The following is a 14,792-nucleotide window of genomic DNA, read 5'->3' on the forward strand; positions in this document are numbered from 1 at the left end:
TGGTTTGACTATATTGTTGCCAACATCGTCACGGTAATCCCCCACCGGGCCCACCGGTGAGACACGTTATGAACAAATAACCACACTTTTAAGGGTAACTAAGCCTACTAATTAACATGGTAAGTTACTACAAGTTTTTACAAAATTTCAAGTCCATGATATAGTGAAAATTGTAAGATTTTGGCTCATGGAAAGTGTTGTTTGATTTGTTGTTGATTGGTGATGATTTTAAAAGAAAATGATATGCTTTGAAAGCATGGAAACCTCCATTTTTAAGGGGAAACTATGGCAAAATTTTTCTAGAATTTAAAACACTTAGAAAAATATTTTTAAACAAGTGTTTACAAGTATATTTTAACCATGATTTTTCATATAAAATTTGCCATAATTTTTGTTACAAAAATTACAAATATTGGAGGATGTTTCTAATAAATAAAAAAAGACTAAGTATATATTTAGGAAAATATATATTTAGATGTCACAATTTGTGTGATTACTTGTATATTATGTGTATTAGTTATATTATTTTAGGACTTGAAATAATATAACTTACCAAAATACCAAAAATTATAACACAAAATAATACCAAAATTCCAAGAAACAAATATATAATTTATACCCAAAAATTGGACTAACCGAACAAGGAATATGGATTACATATATATATTCCGGAATTAAGTTCATATATATATTTTGACAAATAAATTAAACGGTATTTTGAAAACCAAAGAAACGGTAACTATGATTTTTACAAGTGTTACAAAAATATATCATTTTTTTTTGTCATGAAGAAAATATATTATTTTTGAGTGAAGAAAATATATATGTTTTCTTGAACAATTAAAAAATATAATATTTTTGGAGAAAAATATATATTTTCTTAAGCAAATTTAGAATATATTATTTTTGGGTGGAAAAATGGATTTATAAATATTTTCTAAGTTAATCTTGAAATTATATATTTTGAGGTTTATATGAAAATATAATTATTTTTGCCAAGGAAGAATTATAGATAATTTTTCTATAAATGTTTTCTTAAATATATATATATTTTGAGAATATATATGTTGGTTATTTTTATTGGTTAAAAATAATATTCCGGAAATTAAATACAAAAAATTAAGTATAAGAATACTTAATAAATACAATAAAAATACGTATTCTCGTACGTATAAATACATCGGAATACGCCACCAATACTTGGCAAAATATACAAGTCTAAAAATACAATAATAAGTATACTCATCCTTGGGGAAATACTCATGGAAGGATTACAAAACAAATAAGTTAAAATATATTATTTTAACAATTATTCCAATAACTAATAAATATAATTTAAGTTGAAATATTATTATTTTAGCAAATAATTATATACTTTGGAATAATATTTATCACATCCAAGAGATAACTCAAAGGATGCTAAGTCACAACAATTAAGACTAAAAGTCGTGGCACGACCCATCCGTCTAATAGAACGTAGCACGTGTGTATGTAGTCGTGCGACCGAGGAAAAGCTTTGAGTTACACCAAGTTTGTAGGATGCAAGATTGTGAGTTCATGTCCCCCTTTTCTTTTAACTGTTTTCGGTTTATAACATCGGGGGTGAAATACATGTTACAATTGTTTACAAATGATTACAAATGGTATGGTTAGCTAAGGAATGAACTGCTAGATCATGTGAGTGTGGGTACAATGCTTAAGACCATTAATCCTCGTAGTAGGACCGAGGGACATGAGTGATAGATCTATTTTGGGTGTTGCAAGCCCCACCCCTGGGCCGGAAGTGGCCGAAGGTGGTGACTATGTCTTCCAGCCGGAAGCCCGGTACAAAATCTGCTAGGTTTGAGCCTTCCTGCACCATTGTCACACATATTAATGACCTTGCAAATCATTAATTGATCTGTTCATAGACGCTTTCATACCGGTTTACAAATACATACTTACAAATGTTTACAAGGTTATTCGTCCATACAATGAAACACATGAACTCGCTCAACCTTTGTTGATATTTTCAAACTACATGTATTTTAGGAAATTGAAAATGGATCTGGCGGGCGTTCAAGGTTGTTAAGATGTGTCTACAATAAACGATGCCATCCAGTTTTGGAGGGTTTGAATCGTGTATGTTATCTTTGATAGGATACATGGTTCAAAGCCTCGTTTTATTAATATCTTTTGTTAAAGTCCCTTATGGAACCCGAAACATTTGGTTGGTTTGTATTGCGAACTCAAAGTCTTTATATGGTTGTTAAACAATATGGTTTGTATTATTTTGAAACTCAGTAATGGATGAACATCGCGTTTTTTATCATTTAGTTGTTTGGTATAATTGAATGCAATGATATTAAGCAAGTCACACATAATACACTTCCGCAAAAGTCAGGGTGTGACACGCTAAAGAAATGGAAACTTAAAATGTGATAAACGGTCTCACTGATGATATGCCAGTAGGTTTTTACACGTTTAGTAGATTGATTTCGAGATATAAACCTAAATATCAAATACTTACTTATCTCGTAAGGAACATCTCTCGAATATATGGGTAACCCCCGAAATCTTTGTTTGAGAGATTGCCTGATTCTGAGATACTAGGTCTTTATATTCTTTGATATCTGGGGTATTATACCTGGTCTTCTGATATTGCGGAAGCAATGGCCTAGACCTCATATAATACTTTACGCGCTTTTAAAGCTTACCCTCTACATAAAATTGATAAAATATCGAAAGATACGAATCAAGTGCAGTTGTAAAGAAGATCCCCAAGGGAGACACACCTAAAGTCGAGCCTTCATCTCTTTGACTGAATGGTAGTTTATACCTGAGCTCTCAAGGTCTCGCACTAACCCAGAGAACAGATATCACTATGGTATATTCACCTGTAAGACTGAATCTAGAGAATTTTGATACGGGAGTATATTCTGAGGTGGGACACGCGAATAAGTTAAGTCCTTAAAACACTAAATTCATATCTCGAATGAATTGAACTTTGTGTGAAATTTAAGTGGATCAATATACTGACAATCTAAGTGAATCTTTTAGAACTTAAGTGTTTATAGCACAACGGTGCTAGTGACTTGTTATAAACTGATATGATTTTCTGACACAAACTCAAACAAAAATATTGTCTGTAAATATTTGTTTACTGTTTTATGTTTCAGAAAAATACAAAAAGATTTTGTTTCTACTTTATTTTCGACAACCGATGTCTGAGAGCTGAGTTTGAAAATCTGAGTATGCTGAACGTGTTTCTGAAATAAACAAGTTCATTAAGTTGAAATTGAAGTTTTTAAATGAAAATTCAAAAACAGTTTGTGAAATCTCCAAGGTTATTAAGTTGGACTTGGAAGATCATCTTTACAAAAACCTCACGAATAATCATCATTTCAAGGTTTTGGATTCTTAAACTGTCAAATTCTTAAAGTCATTTGATAGGGGGAGAAAGCCAAGTTATTCCTGGATATATTCATATTGTTACATTTGTGTAATAGAGCCAGGTTTTCAATCCAAAAAGATTTTTAAGAACCAGGTCATTATTGTTGGATAAACCTAAAAGCTTTCAATGTCACATATTTGAAATGCTCCAGCTTATGCTGAGAGTTAGGTTTTCAAATTTAAATTGTCATATTTCTTACAAATGTATGAGAAATTGCAGATGTTATGCCAGATTACGATCCCGATAGCCGAGTCTAAGGGGGAGTCTAAAGACGAGCTCATCGCAAGGGGGAGCTTGTAAACGGAAAGCCAGGTGTCAATCCCAAAGCACGGAAGCTTAACGAAAGGGGGAGCATGAAGAAAAAGAGTCTACCGAAAGGGGGAGCAACTGAAGCTGAAGACAGATCCACGGGGAGTCTGTTCGAGGAAGAGGGAGTCTGTGATTACTAAAGATTGTTAAAGCTTCAAGAAGACTCAGAGAGAGAGAAAGAGAGAGAAAAGACAAGATGCTACGAGATTGACTGCGGCAATATCCAAGGGGGAGTTTGTGAGTGCACGAATATCTATCGCCTCCGTCAATCGAGTTTGTATCAGAAAACTGAGCATAACAAGGTTTAATATTGTTAAATATTAGGGAATGGCATTATTATAAATAAGGAAACTCTCCTTATTGCCATGGCCTATAAATAGGAGGTTTATGATTAGTTTTAGAACTTTTTCTCATTTTGCTATTTGGAGCTTTGGAGCCTAGAGGGAGAGTCCAGAGAGAGAAAGTAGCAAAGGTGATTCACGGTGCTTGTACTTTGTCATATCATCTATAGAATCACAGATTATATTACGTTCTTGTGTTCGGTCCACGCACGTGCACGGATTCCGCACGTCGCACGTGTCGTTTCGCAATCGTTCGGGAGTCGTTTACGGTCTTACAACGCGTTCACAATAAGTGAAATTACTCGAAGACAACCGCAAAAGGTGATGTTAAAAAAGTGATGATACTTTAGTGATTGCCTTAGTAAAAAACCTGGAGTTCCATAATTAGAGCAAGCATATAAAGTCTCGTATTCATTTTATTCTATATTCATTTTACTCTGGAATGTGTTGAAAATAATGAGGTGACCATTGAGCATGTATCTTGCAATGAACAACGAGCAGATGTATTAACAAAGGCATCGGCGAAAATCAAGTTCAAGGAAATGTGGGATCTACTTAGCGTTAAAGACCTCCCATATACGACTCAGAAATTCAAGGGGTGAATGTCAGGAATTACAAGTCGTTTGTAAGCATGGAGTACTACCGGAAGTAATTAACTTGGTTTCGAAGTTAAATAAATAGATTAATAAGTTTATGAGTAATTGTCTTATATTTTTATTAGTTTCTATGTGAGTTACAATACGATGTGTGATTAGATGACTATAGTGGAATTATATTATGTATGAATCCTAGTTATAGTGAAACGCGATAGGTTAACTATATATATCAATTTTATTGGTAGGGATTAGGGATGGCAAAAAAGCCTAAGCCCGACGGGTATACCCGAAACCCAAAACATACGGGCTGGGTATACCCGAAGCCTAATGGGTATGGGCCGGGTACAGGCTTAAAAAAGGAAAAAAATCGGGTACGGGTACGGATATGGGATTTAGTGATACCCGCCCGATACCCAGCCCATTTACCCGAATAATACCCGAAAGTATCATATTCTATATTTCCATATATATAAACTTAGTACATGTACTTATTACATTCTCTATACTCATATGTGGATATGTATTTGGAAGGTTTTTAGTGAACATATAACTTATTTTTGAGCATGTATATTGGATATGGAAGCTATCACCCTTTATTATGTGAATGTTTATGCAATTTGGTGGTCATGATACAATTACTTAATTAAGTTACTTAATCCCATACCCGTACCCGATTTTTTTCCTTTTTAAGCCTGTACCCGGCCCATACACATTGGGCTTCGGGTATACCTGAAACATAGGGTTTCGGGTATACCCATCGGGCTTAGGCTTTTTTGCCATCCCTAATTAAGTAATCGTTTTGATTTAGTTTTGTATATATATGTGGTTTGAATATGATATGTAAGTTATTAATTATATTTTCATTTGTTATAGTCATTAAAATAGTAAATTATATAAACATCAAAGTAAAAATTGCACATTTGTCCCAACGGGTATTTTTATGAAATTAACGGGTATACCCGATACCCGCGGGTATGCCCGATACCCGACGGGTAATTACCCGACAAATACTCGACGGGTGATGGGTCGGGTATGGGACAAAGAATTACAACCGGGTAAGGGACTGGGATTACCAATACCCGGCCCAAGCCTGGCCCATTGCCATTCCTAGTAGGGATTCTAATTCAAGGTTTCGAGATAGTTTCCTTGTTAATAAAATATTTGTTAACATTTGGTGGTTAGGCTAAAGGGTTTGGGGTTATGGTTGGGACATGATTCACCATCTAGGAATATGAATGGGAGGCTACACCATCCCCTTGTTTGATCCACCATGGTTTGCATGGATTAAACCATGGCAACCATGGTGCTCCTTTCCAGTTTTCAAGAAATCATTTCCTTTTTCTTTAGACAAAGATAAATTAAAACAAATAAGAGGCTAGTGGTTTGGGTCATGACCACACCCTTAGGGTAGTTATTTTTAGTGATGGCAATGGGTCGGGTTTGGGACGGGTTTAGGTAATCCCAAACCCAAACCCGATTAGATAAGCTTGTCCCAAACCCGTCCCAAAACCCGTCGGGTTTCTAGCGGGTAAATACCCATCGGGTATCGGGTATACCCGCGGGTTTCGGGTAAACCCGTTAATTTAAAAAGATTACTCGTTGGGTATACTCACCTCAAAACTCATTGGGTATCTATCAGGTAACTACTAACCGATTACATTTTGTAATGTTATTATAAAAATATATATCAAATAACTACAATGTATACGGAATAGAATACCTATATGTGTAAAAAAAAGGGGTGTATCATATATATACATATCTATCTATTATACTAAAGCAAAATAAAGGTTGACTATTTGACCATGATGTGGCAGCTCTCTTAGGCCAGATAATTGAGAATTTGGGCGCCATTCTCCTTTTCTTCCATATTCCTTCATTTTGTTCAATGCTATTAAATTCTCAGTTACCTTCACCGCTCTCTCTCTTCAATTATCTTTGTTACCACCGCCTTATCTTCAACATATACTTCTTCCTTTTCAAGTTCATCATCTTCAGTCGAATCCTGAAATTTTTCTTTGATCCATTACGAAAAATTATAAGTTTAGATTGTTTATTTCTTAGTTTAATCCTTCTTTTTTTTTGTCGGAATTTTATTTTGGATCTGAAAAAGTGTTATTCTGTACAACAAACCCTAGATCCGATTGTCATTATAGATTTGTTCTTTATTATTATTTTCTTTTTGTTTTTGTTATACATTTTTGTGTTTACTCATATCCCTGACTCGGTTTATCTCTTCTGTTTTTTGATAATTTTTTTGAATAAATTTTGTATTGTTATTTGTATGAAACCCTAAGTCCGATTCTAATTCCAGATCTGTTTGTAATATTTAGTAACATTATTATGTTGTTATTAAATTTGATGTTTATTCATATTCCAGATCTGTATGTTATTGTTATTGAATTTGTTGTTAGATTTATTAAAATCCCTAGAATGATAAGCTGATATCACAATTTCATGTTAAAAAAATGTGATATTTTTATTGAAATTTGTTGTTTATTCATATTCCAGATCTGTATGTTATTGTTATTGAATTTGATGCTAGATTTATTCAAATCCCTAAAATGTTAACCTGATATCACAATTTCATGGTAAAAAAAATGTTTAATTTTTATTGAAATTTGTTGTTTATTCATATTCCATATATCTGTTTGTTTTTGATATTGAATTTTATGTTACATTTATTCAACTCTCTAAAATGTTAACCTCATTTCACAATTTCATGGTCAAAAAAACATTTAATTTTGATTGTTTCTGTGTTGTATGCACCATAAATTCTTTGAATATATTGTTTTTAATAGAGGATCTTTTTGATTTGTTGATTTTTTGTTATTTTTTCTTTTAATTTTATTCTGTATCTGATTTCCTATGAAGATCTGTTGATTTTTGATAATTAACCTTACTGTTGCTTTTTGATAATTAACATTCAAACCTGCTTTTTGATTCTGTGTTAATCCTTTGTTGTATTATGATTTCTTACATCTGAGATGGTATGATTCCGATGGTATGAATTATCTCCAAGAAGACGAACAATAAACAATTCAGATCCATTATCCCTCTTCAACCCTACAATGAACCTCCGTCAGGTTTGTTTTCTTCAACATTTTTTCTTTAATTTCAAATGGTTGGAGTGTAATGCTATTTGGTTTGATTTGATTAACATTGTTTGTTGATTATTGTTTGTGTTCGTCGGAATGCAATTAGGGCTTTTCGGTTGAAGGAGCACAATTAACTCAATGCAACTTTTGGTGTCCCTTGATTATAAGAGGGTATGTACATTTTGGTGATTTGAGTTTGTTTGTGTTGGAAGGTTTTTTTTTTTTTGCTCATTTTGGTAGTTTGTACTTTTCTGGTTGATTGTTGATGGTTAGAAATTTGGGGAATATTCACATGAGTTTGTTTGTTGATAATTAAAATTAGGGAAGATTGTTTAAATTCTTTGTGAATATTATCATGAATTTTTGAAATTCCACCTGAACTACTGCTCCGATTGACCAGACCCATATCATGAATTTTTGAGTTTTTAAAAAGTGAAACATTTACATAATTTCTGTTTGGCATATGATTTATGGAAATAAGTTAGTTGCAGACTTATTCTTTTTTTATAGACTTTGATTTTTTTTTTTTTCATTGCGGGTTTTATATGCGAATGGTGATGAAGAATTGCTCGACTATCCTTGGTGATTAAGATTTTAAGGTATTGTTGATTTTTTGTTCTTTTTTCTTTTAATTTTAGTCTGTATCTGATTTCCTACGAAGATCTGTTGCTTTTTGATAATTAACCTTACTGTTGCTTTTTGATAATTAACATTCAAACCTGTTTTTGTAGGTTTATAGTATGCCTGTCCCTTCTTCATTAAGGTATATGTTTTTTTATTAACGTATTGTATTATAATATCCATGTGACATATTCAGTAAGTTATATTTCGCGTTCAAACCTGTTTTGTTAAGAAGAAACGTTCAGTTGTATAAAAAAATCAGGGAAAGTGTTTTGCTTGGAACATTGAGGCGTCGTTGATGTTGCCAAGGAGTCTCAGAAAATGTTAAGTTATATAATTTTCTTACACTCCTCGGCAATGTCAACGACTCCTAAAAAAGTTCCTTCGAATCTCTCTGACTGATTGCTTCATCGACAGATTGTTTCTTTTTCTCATCACAGATTTCCTCTATATTATATCAATTCCTTAACCGCCCTATTTTCATTATATATGGAAAGTTGCCTTTTGAATGAATAAACTTTTACTTTTTTTAGGTAATTTTGGAACCGTTTCCATTTGTACTCCATATATACAAAAATTGTTTTTAATATAATGTTTCAATCGTTCACTTGAGAAGCGTTCTCTTTTTTTTGTTCATCATCAGACATCCAAATACAAGCATCGGTAAGTATATTGCACCTCTGTTTGACATTTGTATTTTTTATTATATATAACCACAATTATAGTTATTTGGTTTTTATGTTATATTTAACTGTGTAATTGATATTTCAAGTGGTATCGATATCATAAACAATAATCACTATTTAGAATTTTCATTATATATAACCACAATTATAGTTATTTGGTTTTTATGTTCTATTTAACTGTGTAATTAATATTTCAAGTGGTATCGATATCATAAACCCTAATCACTATTTAGAATTTTGCTAAATACATGTGTTATACAAATACTGATTCAACTGATTGAAACGAAAATTATATTATCTATTGTTATGAGATTTATATTTTTATTAATTAACTATTTATACAATTTTTTAATTTTCTTATTATGGTTATTTTGATGTTATACAACTCATTCTTCAACTTATTCATTAATCCTTTGTTTGTTAATTATTTTTATTGAAATATATTAGGTCTGATGTCTTTTTTTTGTATCCTGTTTTTTTGCAGGTATTTAGTATGGGTGAACGTTCATCAAGGTATTATGTGTATATTTTTTATAGTTTCTAACAATCCCCTTATCGTGTTATATTTTCTTAACATTCTATTATGTAATTCAGTTACAGAGGACCCTGGTTCTGTAAGGTAATGAATCGAGCAGACCAACTTATTCTGGTATAGGAAAAAATATTACTTAGTTATTTGTGTTATCTGTTTTTTCATATTTTTTAAAACATAACATTATTATTCTGTTGTTTAAATCAAATGAAAATATTTATAATTCATTTTCCATTTCATTATATTATTAGTCCATTCCGGATGATGCGGCCTCCAAACTATGGGGTGTTGACAAAGGCCCTACTAATGTTATGATACACATTGAAGATGGTCGTGACTTTAATGTTTTTTTAAGCGCGTCTAAAGGGAAGATATTTTTTTTCATGGATGGTCCAATGTTGTTGAACACTTGGGTCTAACTCAGGGATGTTTGGTAGTATTTAATCCTTTAGATCATGCTACGTTTAAGTTAACAACTTATCAGAATGGTGTTAGTCGTGGGTCTTTCTGGACATATATGCTTCCTCCATCATGCAATTTTTATGTAAGACAAATGTGATTTTATTTTTCATTAAGTATTTAATTATAATTTATAAATTTATAGATACTAACCTTTTTTTTTCATCCTACAGCTCATCCCTGAATGTATTTTACCCAAGATTTACGATTTTTCGTCAAATGATGTAACCTCTACTGTGATGATCGACAACCAAACGTTTAACGTTTCCATTGTAACTAATGACGGCAAAGTCGGTTTTTCCGCTAGTATGGATGTAATTATTAGTATGTTTCAGTTGGAGGTTGGTTGTTATTTCTTATTCACCAAAGGTTTTGGACATTTTTCTATTTGAAAGTCTTTGGAAAAAACAGTGTTGAAATCACATATCCTAACTTAGATTTTCATGAGGTAAATTAAATATATGTACTTACTTCTATGTATTATACATATCAGAATGTAATTCATTTTTTATATATTAATTTGCAGATTGAGGTTGCACCTATAGATGTTGATAATGAAGTTGAAGAACAAATACATAGTGGTGTTACTCGGTTTGTTCGTACGGCTGGTGAAGATTATTTTGTAAGTTTTGATATCATCTTCAAAACTGATAAAACACATAAGTTTTATGTTATTTTATTTTATTTAATGAGTATTAATATTTTTTTATTAATTTTATTTAAATACAGAGAATTCCTGATCATGTTTCACGCATGGCTAAGCTTCATGAAGGGTTAAAAGATTTGACCATAAAATTTTTGCATCTGGACCCGCCACTGCAGATTACTAACGGTACCAGACGTGAAAGAAGAACCAATGGTCGTGGTTATCGATACGCTTTAACCTCTTGGAAGAAGTTCATGAAAGCCGCTCAAATTAAGGTCCGTGACGAGGTTCACTTTTCTTTTGATGAAAATGAGCAGGTCTTGACTATTGAGAGGGTTGTACCTTACGTTAACCGTAGTAATTAGATATATGACAATTTTGGCATGTTTTTGGCCTTTCAAGTTTTTTTGGTTATAACATTGGTTTTGGACTTTAATTTCAAGTTTTTATATATCTTTTAATCTATTTCTTATTTTAACCACTGTAAGAAAATACTTAAAAGTATAATCTATCATTTTAGTAATTTATATTCCCACTAAAACATTTTATCATAGATAAAACCACGATATTCAAACTACTTTTATGTAAAAAAAAACAATATATAAACTAAATTTGCATATATGAAAAAGTATTATGAACTTAGTATTATATCTTCAGCATATTACACTAATTTGTTACATTATAAACATTTTATAAACCTTCCAGAATAGTTTTTTTATTATATATACTAATTGCAGAAAGTCAGGTACGACATAGTAGGTTGCATATTTATAAATGTTTTCATTATTTCGAAATTTACTAATCATCAAATTTCCCTCCGTTCCTTGCAATTTCAAATTAATAACTATTGAAATTGTTAATATGCCCTATGTGTTTTTTATCCAGTGTAATCGTTTACAAATCTATAATAAGCCAAAAAAATATACAAATTTAGTATACGTAGTTATGGCCATTATATGGATATGTTCGTCAATGTGTGATATGTCATAGTTTAATGCTGAGTTTAAAACTGCTAAAGTTGTAGAATGTTCCATAGTTTCAAATTAAATTAAAGGTTATGAAGGAATTTAATATTGACAATCCGTATACTAAGTTGGTTAGTTACATTTCATTTTCTAATTTTTTATGACATATACCATATTTTTGGACATTTAGATTGATTGACTATATTTTTAGAAAATACCTTCATATTACATATTTCCATTTTCATCGTATATTATAATTGATTGTGTTCGATATTTTAAATTTTTATACTTTACAATGTTTACTTAATTAACTTTGCCTACCTATTATAAATATTCTTTAAACATTTCACATTTTAATCAGTCTTATCTACTCAGCATTTTTTCTATCATTTTTCATAATCTTTGGTAAGAATACCATTGACAGTTCTATACGATATTGATTTATAATTTAGTACAATGTGTTAGTATATAGTGTTTTTTTTCTAATCTTTACTTTGAATTTTATGCAGAAATGGAAGAAGGTGCAATCACATTGTTGAATAATTTGGACCTCAATGTTGATAACTATACCATAAGAATACGCATTGTTCGTTTGTAGACAAGAGCTGATTTCAATAACGCTAGAAAAGTGTATTGTTATGATATGATAGTCATGGACAGTGAGGTAAGTGTTCATATACGTATGTTATAATTTAAGTTTATATACTGTTAATTGTCAAAGTACGTATTATTTGTCTAACATAATGTTGTTGTTTGTCAGGGAACAAAAATGCAAGCTTTTGTCTTGGCTAAAAACGCATCTGGATATCAACATCTTTTGGAAGAAAAGCGTTGTTTGACGATTAGAAATCCTTCATTGGGTGAGAATCGTCAGAAGGTCAAGTACGCTAAAGGTGGTTTGAAGATTAACCTTAATAACAATACCGTGGTTGAGGAATGCCACGAGGCTATTGGTTCTGAATGGGGTTTTGATTTTACTCCGTTTGATTCAATTGTGGAGGATCCAACAGTTGACAACAAGTTTTTTAAAAGTCCAATTGGTATGATATACAATTAAAACTATATAACTAAACATAACACATTTTTTATTTTGTTGACACTATTTAATTTTTATCCACAGATGTAATTGGTTTTGTGGTCAAAAGTTTTCCCTTCGAGATAGACACGGAAACTAATAATGGACAAAACCAGAAGAAAGTCACCTTTATGCTTGAAGACTTGAAGTATTTATTTATTTTTTCTTCACTTTTATTCTTTAATATATTTTTTTATATTATGTATTCTGAACTGCTACTTTGTTTGTATTGATTTCAATAATGTTCAGCAATAAGCAGATCTTTGTGACACTTTGGGACGGTTATGCGGATCAAATAATGGAGTATGAGAGCAGCAATCGAGGTGAAAAAATGTCGTCGTAATCATTCAGTTTGGGAAATACAGATTCTGGGGAGGTATCGTATTACTTCAAATATATTGTGTTTTTTTCATTATGGTTACATTTTGAATAATTGTTTACATTAATTAAAATAAATGTATACATCTGTTCAGGGCATTTGTCTGTTTCAAATTTGTATACTGTCACCTGAGTCTTAATTAACAGTGATATTGATGAGGTTGCTGAGTTTAAACAAAGGTTCACTATCCTAATAAGTTTTTTTAAATTTCCTATGCATTTCTGTGAGTCTAAATTATTAAATTTTATTTTTTTACTAGATTTATCGAGAAACTTTCTCCCGAAATGTCTTCCAGTTATTCTGGCCTAAGTTCTTCTGTTGTGAAGTCTGCCACTGAAGAGTTCCTTTCTGACCTCACTTTTTTCCCATTGGGTCGTTAAGCTCAATAGATACGGTAACACGGATAACAGATATTTTTTATATGTTTTACACCATCCATTTTTGTATACTTATATATATCTTAAACACAGACGAGGTTTGTTGTCATTGTTGGCACTATCAAGAGTTTTGCATCGAACAATGAGTGGTTTTACAACGCGTGCACAAACTGCAACAAAAAGGTTTCAACCGTTACTGTTGTTAAAGAAAAGCATGATGGTACTGATGGTTTTGAAGAGGTTACTGTCTTGGAATGCAAGACTGATATTTGTAATACAAGGACCGTTTCATCAATTCCACGGTAAATATTATCCATGTTAAGTTTTGTTTGTCAAAATAAGTAAATCTCATTTATATTTGTTTTGCAGAATTAGGCTTTATATACGTGTCCAAGGTTGCACTGGTATTGTGAGTCTAACATTGTTTGAGCGTGAGGTGACAAAGCTTTTGAAGGTTAATGCTAATCAGCTTTTAGACAACAACATTGAAGTATGTAGTAAATAATTCATTTTATCATAATTGTGTTTATTTTAAAAATATTAATTATATTTTATTTTTCAACAGTTAGCAAACGAAGGAAGCTTTCCAAAGGAGCTAAATTCATTACTCAATATGAAGTTTGCCTTCAAGATTGCTGTTTCTTCTTTTAACATCACCAAGAAGTCTGATGGATACTCAGTCTCCAAGATGACTGATAACCCGGTTGTTTTGTCCGAGCTTGATAAACATTTTGACACTATTCAGGTAAATTTATTCCAATTCACCTTTAATACTATTATTACAATTTTCCAACAATGTTTAAACTACTAATTAATATCATATATGTTTTTAACTTAAAAAAATTTAAAAAATCAGCCTATTGATGAGGAAGCCGTCAATGTCGAACCGTCCGATTCAAATCGTAATGGTGATTTGCCTGTTAAGGTTTAGTATCCTTTACCTTATCTATGATTCAACTTTAACTCATTATATGTTAAATGTATGTTTATAACTCATACCTATTTATTTATTTTATTTTACTAGGATTCTATATCCCAAACGGGAGACGATGTAACCCCTTGCTCAAATGTGTTTAAAGTTGGCTTTACAACATCGTTTGATCAGAAGGATGCCTGACTTTGATACGAGCAGCGAGCGTGACTTGAAGCGCAATTTGGATACCCTGTATGACGTGGATGATGTATCTTCGCAGTCTTCGTCGAAGTCGCGTAAAGATGGTGGTGTGGATGCAGTTCTTCTAATTCCAAAGAAAGAAAAGTAGTCACCTATAATTC

General features: G+C 31.6%; 1 long non-coding RNA gene across 1 annotated transcript; it reads left to right on the forward strand.

Annotated features, from left to right (window-relative positions):
- Positions 1 to 13,918: 13,918 nt before the first annotated feature.
- LOC110879171 lies at positions 13,919 to 14,404 on the forward strand. The gene is made up of 3 exons (XR_004887741.1): positions 13,919 to 14,007; positions 14,083 to 14,262; positions 14,374 to 14,404. It is a non-coding gene; the product is annotated as an uncharacterized LOC110879171 (long non-coding RNA).
- Positions 14,405 to 14,792: the final 388 nt, after the last annotated feature.

The sequence above is a fragment of the Helianthus annuus genome, unplaced genomic scaffold, assembly GCF_002127325.2.
Source record: "Helianthus annuus cultivar XRQ/B unplaced genomic scaffold, HanXRQr2.0-SUNRISE HanXRQChr00c150, whole genome shotgun sequence".
Taxonomy (NCBI): Eukaryota; Viridiplantae; Streptophyta; class Magnoliopsida; order Asterales; family Asteraceae; genus Helianthus; species Helianthus annuus.